Source organism: Canis lupus, chromosome 2, assembly GCF_003254725.2.
Source record: "Canis lupus dingo isolate Sandy chromosome 2, ASM325472v2, whole genome shotgun sequence".
Taxonomy (NCBI): domain Eukaryota; kingdom Metazoa; phylum Chordata; class Mammalia; order Carnivora; family Canidae; genus Canis; species Canis lupus.
Window position 1 is genome coordinate 58584280 of NC_064244.1, and position 11562 is coordinate 58595841.

General features: G+C 41.3%; 1 long non-coding RNA gene across 1 annotated transcript; it reads right to left on the reverse strand.

Moving 5' to 3' along the window:
• Nucleotides 1–363: 363 nt before the first annotated feature.
• LOC112660157 (uncharacterized) lies at nucleotides 364–10632 on the reverse strand. Its single transcript, XR_003136733.3, has 3 exons — nucleotides 10526–10632; nucleotides 3325–3412; nucleotides 364–2801 (listed from the first exon to the last, which is right to left on the reverse strand). It is a non-coding gene; the product is annotated as an uncharacterized LOC112660157 (long non-coding RNA).
• Between the last annotated feature and the right edge of the window lie 930 nt (nucleotides 10633–11562).

The window sequence follows — 11562 nt, forward strand, 5'->3', positions numbered from 1 at the left end:
TTTCCCTGGGGTGCCTGGTGGGATTTGCCCTCTACTCCATGTCTTGTGCCCAGCACACTGCCTGGTACACCTTACACACTCTATTAGGCATACAGTGGCTGAATGAATGCACAAAGGTTGTTCAGGGTTGGAGGGGCCTGCAGTGTTGGCTCCAGGGGAGGAAGTAACCAGAAGTGAGTTTGGGAACAAGCTCTTATCCTCTGGAATGGGGGTGCTGTGCACCCCCTAACACAAAGATATGACAGGCCAAGAGCTATGTTTTAGAACATAAGCTCTGAGATGTATCTTGCGTGGAGGGCAAAGGGTCTTGGAATAGGAAGCCATGTTAGGAGGCATCTGATGAAGATGGCAGTGGCAGGAGAAATGGACAGGTGGGTGCAAATGCTTTCAGTGTCTCCCATTTCCATCCCCCATCCCAATAAGAAAAGCAGGAGTAGATCAAAGGGCTCTACATGATTTCAGCATGATTTAATCTACTTGACCTGAACGTTTCTGGTGTATGGGGGAAGCATGAGAAGGGGCTTGGAATTGGCCAGATAGTAGGCAGTGTGGTGGAGTCATGAATCTGTAGATCTTCTTTCCCAGGCAAAAGTGGGAAGGTTGAGAGGAAAGGTCACTCTTAGGACCTGCTGTCCTGAGCTTATGGGGAGATGTTGTGTGAGGGCGCATGAAATCCAGGGAACTTCCTTTTGGGCCAGACAGATTTGGTCCCCCTCTTCTTGTCCTGATCTGCAAAGTCTGTCATGGCAGCCTGTCTTAACCGAGACTCCATGGGTGTCTTTCAGTGGAGGATATTTTGAGAGGGGGAGAGTATGGGAAGCAGAGTAGTCTTAGGACCAGAGAGACACATAATGAAGGGTATTTGCCTCAGCCTGGGGCCACATCTCCTATCTTGCTTATTCTTTTTTGTGATTATTCTCATCTGAATCACAACGACAGCACCTATATAAACTAGGTTTATATAATGGATTGCTTTACTGTTTCACCATGGCTGCGGTGAATAGACCACAATGCTGAATGCCACTAAATTTTAGCTTTTTGCAAATGTTCTTTGGGGGTCTAGCATCCCCTTCTAGAATGTGACCAAGATAATATTAGTGTGCTAACAGTGGACATTTTTAAACTACAAGCAGGGCTGTAATATGCCAGTTGTGTGTTGTGTGTTGTCCAATTCTGGCTGGCACCACTCATGTAGACTCCCATAGGAATGACACCCACTGAGGTGTGCAGGGTGGCAACCCAGCCCATGAAGTGTGCAAGGCAGGAATTGTTTTGCTGGCTCTGAATGGTGATACGCCTTGTTCTTGTGATGAGCTAAATGTTGTCACTAAGCTAGGGCCCAGCTTCTGAATCTAAATCCAGTTTTAATTTTGCTACATCTCCCAGCTGATCACTGCTTGAGCAAATGAGTGAATGGAGAGAGACAAAGCCTCTGATCAGGAGTCCCTGCAGGGTTGTGATTTGTTCTGAAGGTCCCCAAGTGCTTGCCCTAATCTGCAGTTCATCTACCTGGACCTCATCTGTTCTCATTGTGCATTTGCCCACATGGTGGGCCCCAGATGATGTGGCCTTGTTGTTTTTCTGCCTCCCATTCTGAACCGCTTTTATCTTTCTGGTACACAAGGCCATGCCTCCCCTGCCTGCCCTGTTCCCTCAGGACCTTGCTTCCAGCTACTACTAGGTCATCCTCTCCCACAAGGTGTTCATTAATAAAGTGGACGATTATAATTTCAGTAGGGAGCTGAAAAAGATAAAACAGCCTCTAAAGCACAAAGGAGTTACCCTATGTAAGGATAGAGTAACTATGCTGGCTGGGTGGGAGAGTCGTGAATCTGTGGGTTTTTTACGAAGAAGAGCCTGAAAAGACCTCAACAATCACATAATGCAGATGAGGAAACAGAGGCCACAAGAGTTAGTGGATTTGTTGGGACAGGACTGGGGTTTTCCATTATGCTGTGTTTCCACCAGTCATTTGAGTTGGGGTCCTCCCTGATTATCTTCTCTATCTTACATGACCGCAGGTGGCCCTGCATTTAAGCCATCTCTGTCCCATCAGTATTTGGGAAAGCAGGAGGATCATGTCAAGGGGACAGAGAGCTTGGTCAGTGGTGTCCTTGGACCCTGGCTTGACCCCAGGATCCATGCTTTTAAATGCCATTATGAAATGCAGTCCGTCTAGAGCTCAATGCCTTTTGCCGTCAGACTAATGCAGCCTTGGTGGAGGGGCAGCAGGGGGGAGGCTGGCTGCCCAGCAATCTCCTGGAGCCCAGGAGAGGGATTATGCTTGCTCAGGCAGCCTCATCACTGTAATAAAAATGGGAGTTATGTTTATCGACTCGTCATGACTGCCCATTTAGACGATTACCCCATTTCCAATCCCATTTCTAGAGAAAAGAGGATTGCTGGACACTTCCTCCTGCCCCCACCCCTGGCGGGGCCCTGACTGTGGTCTCACAGGCTGGGGTGAGGGTAGGGGTATGTGTTGGAGGTAGGCACGCAGCAGGCTGTGAGCTTTGCCCTCTTTGTCTTCCAGAGCTGGCAAGCCACAGGGGGATGGCTGTCCCCTGAGAGATAGGAGAGGACCAGAAACGGCCCAGCAGGGGCTTGGAGCAGCTGGCTGGCGTCAATAATTTCCTGTAGGAGATTTTGCTGGCCTGGTACACATCACCCTGCTGTTGCCCCTCTGTCTTCTTCCATGTGCTGCTAAAATAAACTAAAGCAACCCTTGGGCTGTGCTCACGTAAATGCCATTATTTAACCTCATCTCATCTCTGTGGAGCCCAGGTATAAAACAGCATCACCTATTTGGAACAAGATGGGGAGGAGTAAGACAAAAGGATCCCCCCCCCTCCCCCCCCCCCCCCCCCCCCCCCCCCCCGCCCCAACCAGCAGCTGGAATATACATAACAAAGTTTCTCTTTCCACACAGAAGAGCCTTTTGGGCCCTGGCTCAGCAACCATTGACTCTTACTTAACACATAGCCCTAATTAGCTTGATAGGCTGCTTTCTGACATTCGAGCAGATTGGAAGTGGGAATTAAAGATGGGAAGAAGCTGGAGCCAACAGTTAAGAGCTAGACCAGGGATGTGACATCTGTGGGGACAACTGTGGATGGGAATCCTATTCAAAGGGGAATGTTGGATGAATAGCTTGGAAGGTCTCTTCTAGCCTTTCAGTTTGTGGCTCTGACTGTCTGATTTGACTGTGATGATGAGGAACAGGGAAAGGGGAAGGGGGACTTCTTGGAGGGAGCTGGTACCCAACAGGAAATGTTAACTTGTGTTTTGGGGAGGCCCTGAGTTTTGGTGCTCAGAAGTACTCACCTGCTTTTGTGGGAGTCTTCCAGATACAGTGTCTGCTCTTGATCCTCCTTTATTCTTTGCCAGCCAGAGTGAATTCTTGTGGGTGTTTCTACAAAGAATTTTGTGAGACATCAGAGTGTAATGATAGACATGGCCTTGCCATTGGACAGGCCAGTGTTCAGATCCTGGCTGCCCATAAAGCTAGCCAGGTAATGAGTAAAATCATTGAGCCTCAGTTTCCTTATCTGTATATCTACTGTATAGATTGTGCATCATGCAGCCGCCTGCCTACAGCCCTTCCCTAGCTCCCCACTGCTCTACTGTTCTCAGGGTAAACTCCTTCCCAGACAACAGTTTTCAGGACCCTCAGTAAAACCTGACTTTCAGACAAATAACAAATAATTTTTTAGTGCAATTATGTTTCAAGTTCTAAAAAAATTTAGTGGTTTATCTGAAATTCAGATTTAACTGTGAATCCTGTATTTTGAAATGAACTTTTTATTTTAGAATTGTTTAGACAATTTGTCTAAATATCTAGATAAATTGTGAAGCTAATACAGAGAGTTCCCATATACATTAATATGTTATGTCAGTGTGATACTTTGTCACAATTAATAAACTAATGTTGAAAGATTACCATTACCTAAAGTCCCAACTTTATTAGATTTCCTTAGTTTTCTCCTAATACCATTTTTCTGTTCCTAGACCCTGTCTGGGATAGCATATCACATTTAGCCATCTTGCTTCCTTAGGCTCCTCCTGGCTGTGACAGTTTGACAGACATTCCCTGTTTTTGATGACCTTGACAGTTTTGAGGAGCAGTGGTCAGGAGTTTTGTAGGATGTCCTTCAATGTGGGGCTGTCTGATGTTTTTCTCATGATTAGTCTGGGGTAGTGTGTTTTGGGGAGGAGGACAACAAAGGCAAAATACTATTTTCACACAGTCATGTTACTGATATGTACTATCCACATGACTTATCACTGTCAGTGTTGACCTGGATCACCTGGCTAAAGTAGTGTTCATCAGGTTTAGCATCCTGTATTTTTATTTGCTGAATCTGATAACTATTCCAGGCCAATGAATCCTTCATGACCAAAAGACAGAAAGATCTGTATTTCTTACTGGCTTACTACTACAGACTTTTTCTGCTCCAACCTTAGAACTGCTGGCAATTCCTCTACTGAACTAGTCTCCATCTCTCTCACTGCCAGGCCTTAGTGCTTGCTTTTTCCTCTGTCTAGTGTGTTCTGTGTGTGTGTGTGCACGCACACACACTCACACACACAGAGTTTCCATCACTAGGGTCTGGTTAGGTGCTGGCCTTCTACTCTGGTTCTACTCTCTGCTGGTACTTGTCTTTCTGTGGTTATGATCTGTTTACTTATTTGTCTCTCTGATCCTAATGCATCCCTAGCATTTTGCACAGTGCCCATTGGAACTCAATAAATAATTGTTGAATGAGTGAACAGTTGGTTATTCCAGATGAGCCAGGAGAAACCTCTACTAAAGCGCCTGCCTTATAAACGGTAGATGTTCAGTAAATGCCTGTTTCCTGTTTCTTTCAATATAGAGAAAATGATATTCCCCAGATTTGAGCAACTGTATTAAGTTTGTGCTTGTGCGACATCCCCAACATATGCCCCTACCTGGAGACAAGATTCTGGAGCAGTGGTCTCCTAGGATTCCCTGAGAGCCACAGTTACCTGCGTCAAAGCGTCAAGGGGGCCACTTAGTGACAGAGATGTTGGGCTAAGTAGGCTACTCTCGGTCAATTTGCAAATTAAAAAGGCATCCTTCTCCCAATGGAAAAACTGCAAATTATGAACCCCTTGACCCAAATTTTCATAATCAGGCCCCTTGACCCTTTGTTATTTAGTGAAAGGGACCCACCTCACTCTATTTTTGTGGCCTACACACAGCACATATGTGAATAATGTTTATACCCAGTGTTGCTTGTCCTTGATGACTATTAAACCTGTAGGTTCATGTGTATATTAATTTTTCTCTTTTCACTCATCCAGTGTAGTTGTGACCCCTCTTCTGAGACCCAAAAGGAGGAGACACCTCCTAGAGTAGTCCCAGGAATCTCAGATCAACCTCGGGACTAATTGTGATGTCTGTCATTTATCTACCTTATGCCAGGTGCCTCACCTACCTCACATGTAATCCTCTCAATAATCCTTCAAGTTGAGAATTATTATTCCCATATTGCAAATGAAAAAACTAAGGTTTGGGATGCTTTAAAAATTTGCCCAATTTTCTGTGATGGAGTAAGGCTTGGAGCTAGGGCTGTGAACTTGAGCCTGAGCTCTATCCACTGGGGTTGGCAGCCTCTTTAAGGTTCAGAAAGTTCTGAAAGAGTCAGCAGTTCCCAATGGTTTGTGCTCATCAGAATGGTTCCTAGGTCTTTGTATTCCCAGGTCACCTTACTAGAGCCAGCCCCCATCTATCCATGTCTGCACACCTGCCAGAGCCTCCTTCATGGATTCCTGGATTTGGACTCCTCACCCACAGCCTGATCACTCCCGTGCTGCTATTTCCCTACTTAGAAACCACAAGGATGCCCATTTCTAGCGTTATCTATCCTTTGCCTTGCTTGCAAGATCCTGTACTCTATTCTTCCCCATGTCTCACTTCATCTGAGTTAGCCAGTCTTTTGCATGGCTTGCATGGAGGCCATCCACACTTCCAGTTTCGTGTACTGAATCTACCCTTTGGAGACCCCAAGCCTGCTCTCCACTCCTCAGATCCTCCCTCTCCCTTCAGATCCTGGGGCAGGTTTCCTTTGAAAGGAATACTGACTAGTCTGTTATCCACCTGCTACTCCTTACATCTCCATGGCACCTGGGTGTGCAGGTTATAAATTAGTGCAGAATGTCCCCTCTGGCTTGTGTGTGATCATAGGAGGATCCCCTGTTCATCTAATCTAGTTCCCCTGTCTGAGTTGCAGTGTCCTTAAGGACAAAAACCTGTGTATAAAAAAATCAACTTTATTAAGATATGATATATTCATATAATAAAATGCACCTGTTTTAAATTTTTACTTTAGTAAGTTTTGACAAAGGTACACACCCATATAACCATGACTGAGATCAAGGTACAGAACATTTACATCACCTTAGAAGTTCTACTTTGCCCCTTTGCAGTCAATCCTTCCACCCCCTGACCCAACTACTCACTGGATTTCTAAATTATTCATTTTTTAAAGGTTTTATTTATTTATTCATGAGAGACACAGAGAGAGAGAGACAGAGAGAGAGAGAGAGAGAGGCAGAGACACAGGCAGAGGGAGAAACAGGCTTCATGCAGGAAGCCCGATGTGGGACTCGATCCAGGGACTCCAGGATCATGCCCCGGGCTGAAGGCAGATGCTTAACCGCTGTGCCACCCACACGTCCCAGGATTTCTAATATTACAGATCAGTTTTGCCTATTTTTGAACTCTACATAAATCTAGTCACAGAGTGTACTCTTTTGTAACTGGCTCCTTTTTGATCAGCACAGTGTTTTAGAAGTTCCTCCATATTGTGTATTTCAATAGCCCAGTATTTTTTGTTGCTGAGCAGGATTCCATTTTATACATAAGAAACAATGTGCTTATCCTTTTACCTGTTGGTGGATATTGGGTTCGTTTCCAATTTTAGCTATTGTGAATAAAATGGCTATAAGTGTTCATGCACAAATCTTTGTGCAGGCATGTTTTCATTTCTCCTGAGTGTATACCTGGGAGCAAAATTTCTAGGTCATATAATAAGTATATATTTAATTTTATTTGAAGCTGACAAATTGTTTCCTAAAATGATTCCTCTGACCCCACCAGCAATGTATGAAAGTTCCAGTTGTTCCACATCTTCACAAACACTTGATATTGTCAAGTCTTAAATTTTAGTGAATATATGGTCACATTGCATTATGGCTATAATTTGAATTTTCCTGATGATTAAAGATGTTGAACACTTTTTCATGAGCTTGTTGATTATTCATATATTTTCTTTTGTGAAGTGCTTCTGAAAAATTTATCTATGTAAAATTTTTGATAATTTGTCTTTTAAATTATTGAGTTATGAGAATTCTTTCTGTATTTTTATGGAAATCCTATCAGATATATGTATAGGGACTGTTTTCTCCCAGACTGTGGCTTGCCTATTCACTTTCTTAACTATGCATTTCAGAGAGAAGTTTTTACTTTTGATGAGATAAAAATTTATCAATTTTAATTTCATGGAGAATGTATCTTCTGTACTGTGAAACCTTTATTGGTCCCAGGGTTGTGAAGAGTTCCTTCTGAGTTCTCTAGAAATTTTATCATTTCATTTTTTACATTCTGTCTAGTATATGATCTATCTTGTTGAATGTTCCCTGTGCACTTGAAAATAATGTATATTTGTACTTGGTGAGTAAATGTCATTTAAGTTTGATAGTGATATTCAAGTCATCTGTATTTTTATTGATTTTATGTCCACTTATTCTATGAATTATTTTTTTAAAGATTTATTTATTCATGAGAGACACAGAGAGGCAGAGACACAGGCAGAGGGAGAAGTAGGCTCCATGCAGGGAGCCCGATGTGGACTCGATCCCTGGACTCCAGGATCACACCCTGGGCCGAAGGCAGGCACTCAACCACTGAGCCACCCAGGGATCCCCTTATTCTATGAATTATTGAGAAAGGAGTGTTGAAGACTCTGACTATAATTTCAGTTTGTCTGTTTCTATTTTTGTTTCTGTCAAATTTTGTTGCATGTATGGTGAAACTCTCTTAGGTGAATACCCATTTGTATTGGTTAGATCTTCTGGCCTTATTGAATGGACTCCTTTATCATTGTGAAGTGTCTTTTTTTTAATCTCTGGTAATACTCCTTGTCCTCATCTGTTAGGAATATAGCTCCTCCTGCTATTGTGTTTGCATGGTCTATCATTTCCTCATACTTCAAATTTTAAACTACATATTTTTTATATGTAAAATGAGCTATTCTCTTGAAGAATAGCTTTCTTAATTTTTTGTCCAATCTGACAATTTTTACATTATAATTGCTATTTTAGTCTGTTTACATTTAATGCAGTTATTGAAATAGTTGGGTTGGGTCTACCATCTAGCTATTACTCTCATTTATTATTTTTTTTGTCTTCTCTTGGATTATTTTTGTATTCCATTTTAAATAATTACATTTTGTTATTTATCTTATTGTTAGTCCATTTTCTATTTTCTTTTTCTCTGTGTGGGGTTGTAATAGGAATTACAATGAGAGGTTTTAACTACCAAAATGTACCTTTATAAATATGCTACTTCACATACAACTGTAAGACTCTTAAAACAGTTTATTTCCATTCCCTCTTTACTTTCCTTTCAATACTGTGGTATTGTCATACATTTAATTTCTACATTTGTTATGAATGTCACAATACATTGTTATTATTTTTGCTTTAGGTGATTATCTCTTAGAAGAATTTCTTAAATGAGAAAAAAAATTCGTATTTACCTACACATTTGTCCTTTTCTGTGTTCTTCATTGTTTTGGGTAGACTTGAATTTTCATCTGGAATCATTTTTTTTTTTTTCATCCAGAAAGCATTTATTTAGCTTCTGTTAAATGTAGTACTGGTTTGCTGGCAGTGGATTCTCTCAGCATTTTGGTCTTAATCTCTGAAGAATATTTTCACTGGCCATAGAAATCTATGTAGTCATTTTTCATTTCAGCATTTAAAAAATATCATTCCATTCTTCTTACTTGAGTAATCTATGATAAGAAGTCAGCGATACTTCTCATCTTTCCTTCTGTATATATCTTCTTTTTCTGTCTACTTTGAAGATGTTCTCTTTATGATTTTGTTTATAGCAATTTGGTTATAATGTGTATTGGTAAAGCGTTCCTTATATTTATCTTACTTGATGTCAATTGAGCTTATAGAATCTGTGGATATATAGTTTTTAGCAAAAATTTGTAAGTTTCTTTCATCCAATATTTTTTCAAATATCTGCCTCCCCTTCTCCACTTCTAGGATGCCAATTACCCATATGTTAGACTTTTTGGTATTTTCCCTTAAGTTACTTTGGCCGTCTTCCTTTTTTCAGCCTTTTTCTTTTTCCTATTCTTTGTGTCAGTTTGGATAGTTGTCATTGCCCAGTCTTCAAGTTCACTGATCTTTCCTTCTACAGTGTCAAATCCAGTCTTAATCCCATCCACTTAATTTTTATTATCTTATTATTGCAGATATTTCATTTTAAGCTCTAGAAATTCTATTTATATTTTTAAAAATAGTTTCTATTTCTCTTTGCATTTGGTTCATGTTTCCATCTGACTCCTTAATGATATTATAGTTGTTTTCAATAGTTTGTCTGCTAATCCCATCATCTCTCTCATTTCCATTCTGTTTCCATAGACTGATTTTTCAGTTATGATTCACATTGTCTAGTTCTTTTCATGACTAATAATTTTTAATTGAAGGCAGAACACTGTAAATGTTAAATTGTTTATTGAATTTTGTTGTCTTCTTTTAAAAAGTGTTGAGTTCTGTTATGGCAGGCAGTTAATTTGCTGTTATTAGTTGAATACACATTTAGGTTTGTTAGTAATGCTAGCTTAACTACTTTTAAGACTTGGTTTTTCTGGGGTCTCTACTGAATTTCCTCATGTTCAACAAATTTTCTTCAGTCTAGTTGATTGGAACTTGAATGCTTCCCAGTCATGTGTAACTCATGATAGTTGTTCAGCTTGTAGTTCTCCAATAGTTGTCCAGTCTCTGGTAGTTCTTCTTTTTTTTTTTTTTAATTTTTATTTATTTATGATAGTCACAGAGAGAGAGAGAGAGAGAGGCAGAGACACAGGCAGAGGGAGAAGCAGGCTCCATGCACCGGGAGCCCGACGTGGGATTCGATCCGGGGTCTCCAGGATCGCGCCCTGGGCCAAAGGCAGGCGCCAAACCGCTGCGCCACCCAGGGATCCCTGGTAGTTCTTCTTTATGTGGTCTTACGGAGTCACACTCTACATGTACAATTTATTATTTATACAAACAAGGGCACCCAGTAAGATGCCCTGAGCTCTTTCTTGTAGCTATTTCTACTTTGGCACTCTGTCCCCAATTTCAGCCACCTCAACCTCCCTTAACTTTAATCACTATCTTTTAGGCTCAGGGAGGCTCTCATCCTCTAAATTCCTCCTCCTTGTCAAAAAGTCTGATAAATGACTCTAGGCAGGAAGCCTAGGATAATCATAGGACTCACCTCAAATGTTTCCTTTCTCTTAGACCTCATGGTTTTGTACACCTATTGCCCACCATCTGAAGAATTATTTCATACATTTTTCCAGTATTATAAAAGCATATAGTGGCAGGGTTAGTTTGTACATTCCATTGTGACCAAGGGACCACCTCATAAACTTCTTTATTATTACAGAGTTGACTAAATGCTGAGTACAGAACAGTATTCGAGAAATTGAATAGGTCTGTCCACCTGGGATGTTTTGCTTATGTTCTAGAATAGAAAGTGACACTGGGACAGGAGTTTCTTAAAGGATCCAAGCCTTTTGGGAATAGGCCTCACCTATAGCCATAGCTATAAGGTATTGGACATCATTCTTCTTTTCCCTGTAAGTTCCATGGCCAAACTCAGTATTGTGTCTAGGAACCATCATAACAGATTCTCACAAGGCCAAGTTAATGGGGAATCCAGTCACTGCCATGTGACTGACTCTTCCTAGGAGCAAGTGGTGATTGTGCAGCCTATGAGCTTATTCTATCTATAGACCACACATGGCCTACAGATGCAGCAGAAAGGTTGGCCAAAAGAGCTTCATAGGGTCCACTGAGCCAATGTAGTGAAATATATTGAATTTGGAAAGATGAGGGAAAAGGAGACCCAGGAGGTAGGAGGTGACTGCCAAACCCAAGAAGACCTCAGAACTGAAAAGTCAAGGAAAAAAGGATGGGACAAGGCAGTACCATCATGATTTCCCTTGTGTGCAGGAAAATGGGGACAATTTCTCAGGTTTAGAGGGCACAAGAGAGAAAGAAAGGGAGAGTGAACATATTGATCCATTCATTAAATGTTTTAAGTGCCTGTAGTATATCAGACATTGAAAATTTAGTATCTTCACTGAAATATCTGTTGAGACACATATGCTGCAATTAGCAAAGGAACCAAGCAATCATACTTCCCTTTGTAGGTTCCTTGGCTTCATCCTATTCTCTCTCTGTATCATGGGAGTTTCATTTTACTATCCCCAGTCTGCTTTCACTTTCCTGTTGTCTGAATGATGTAAA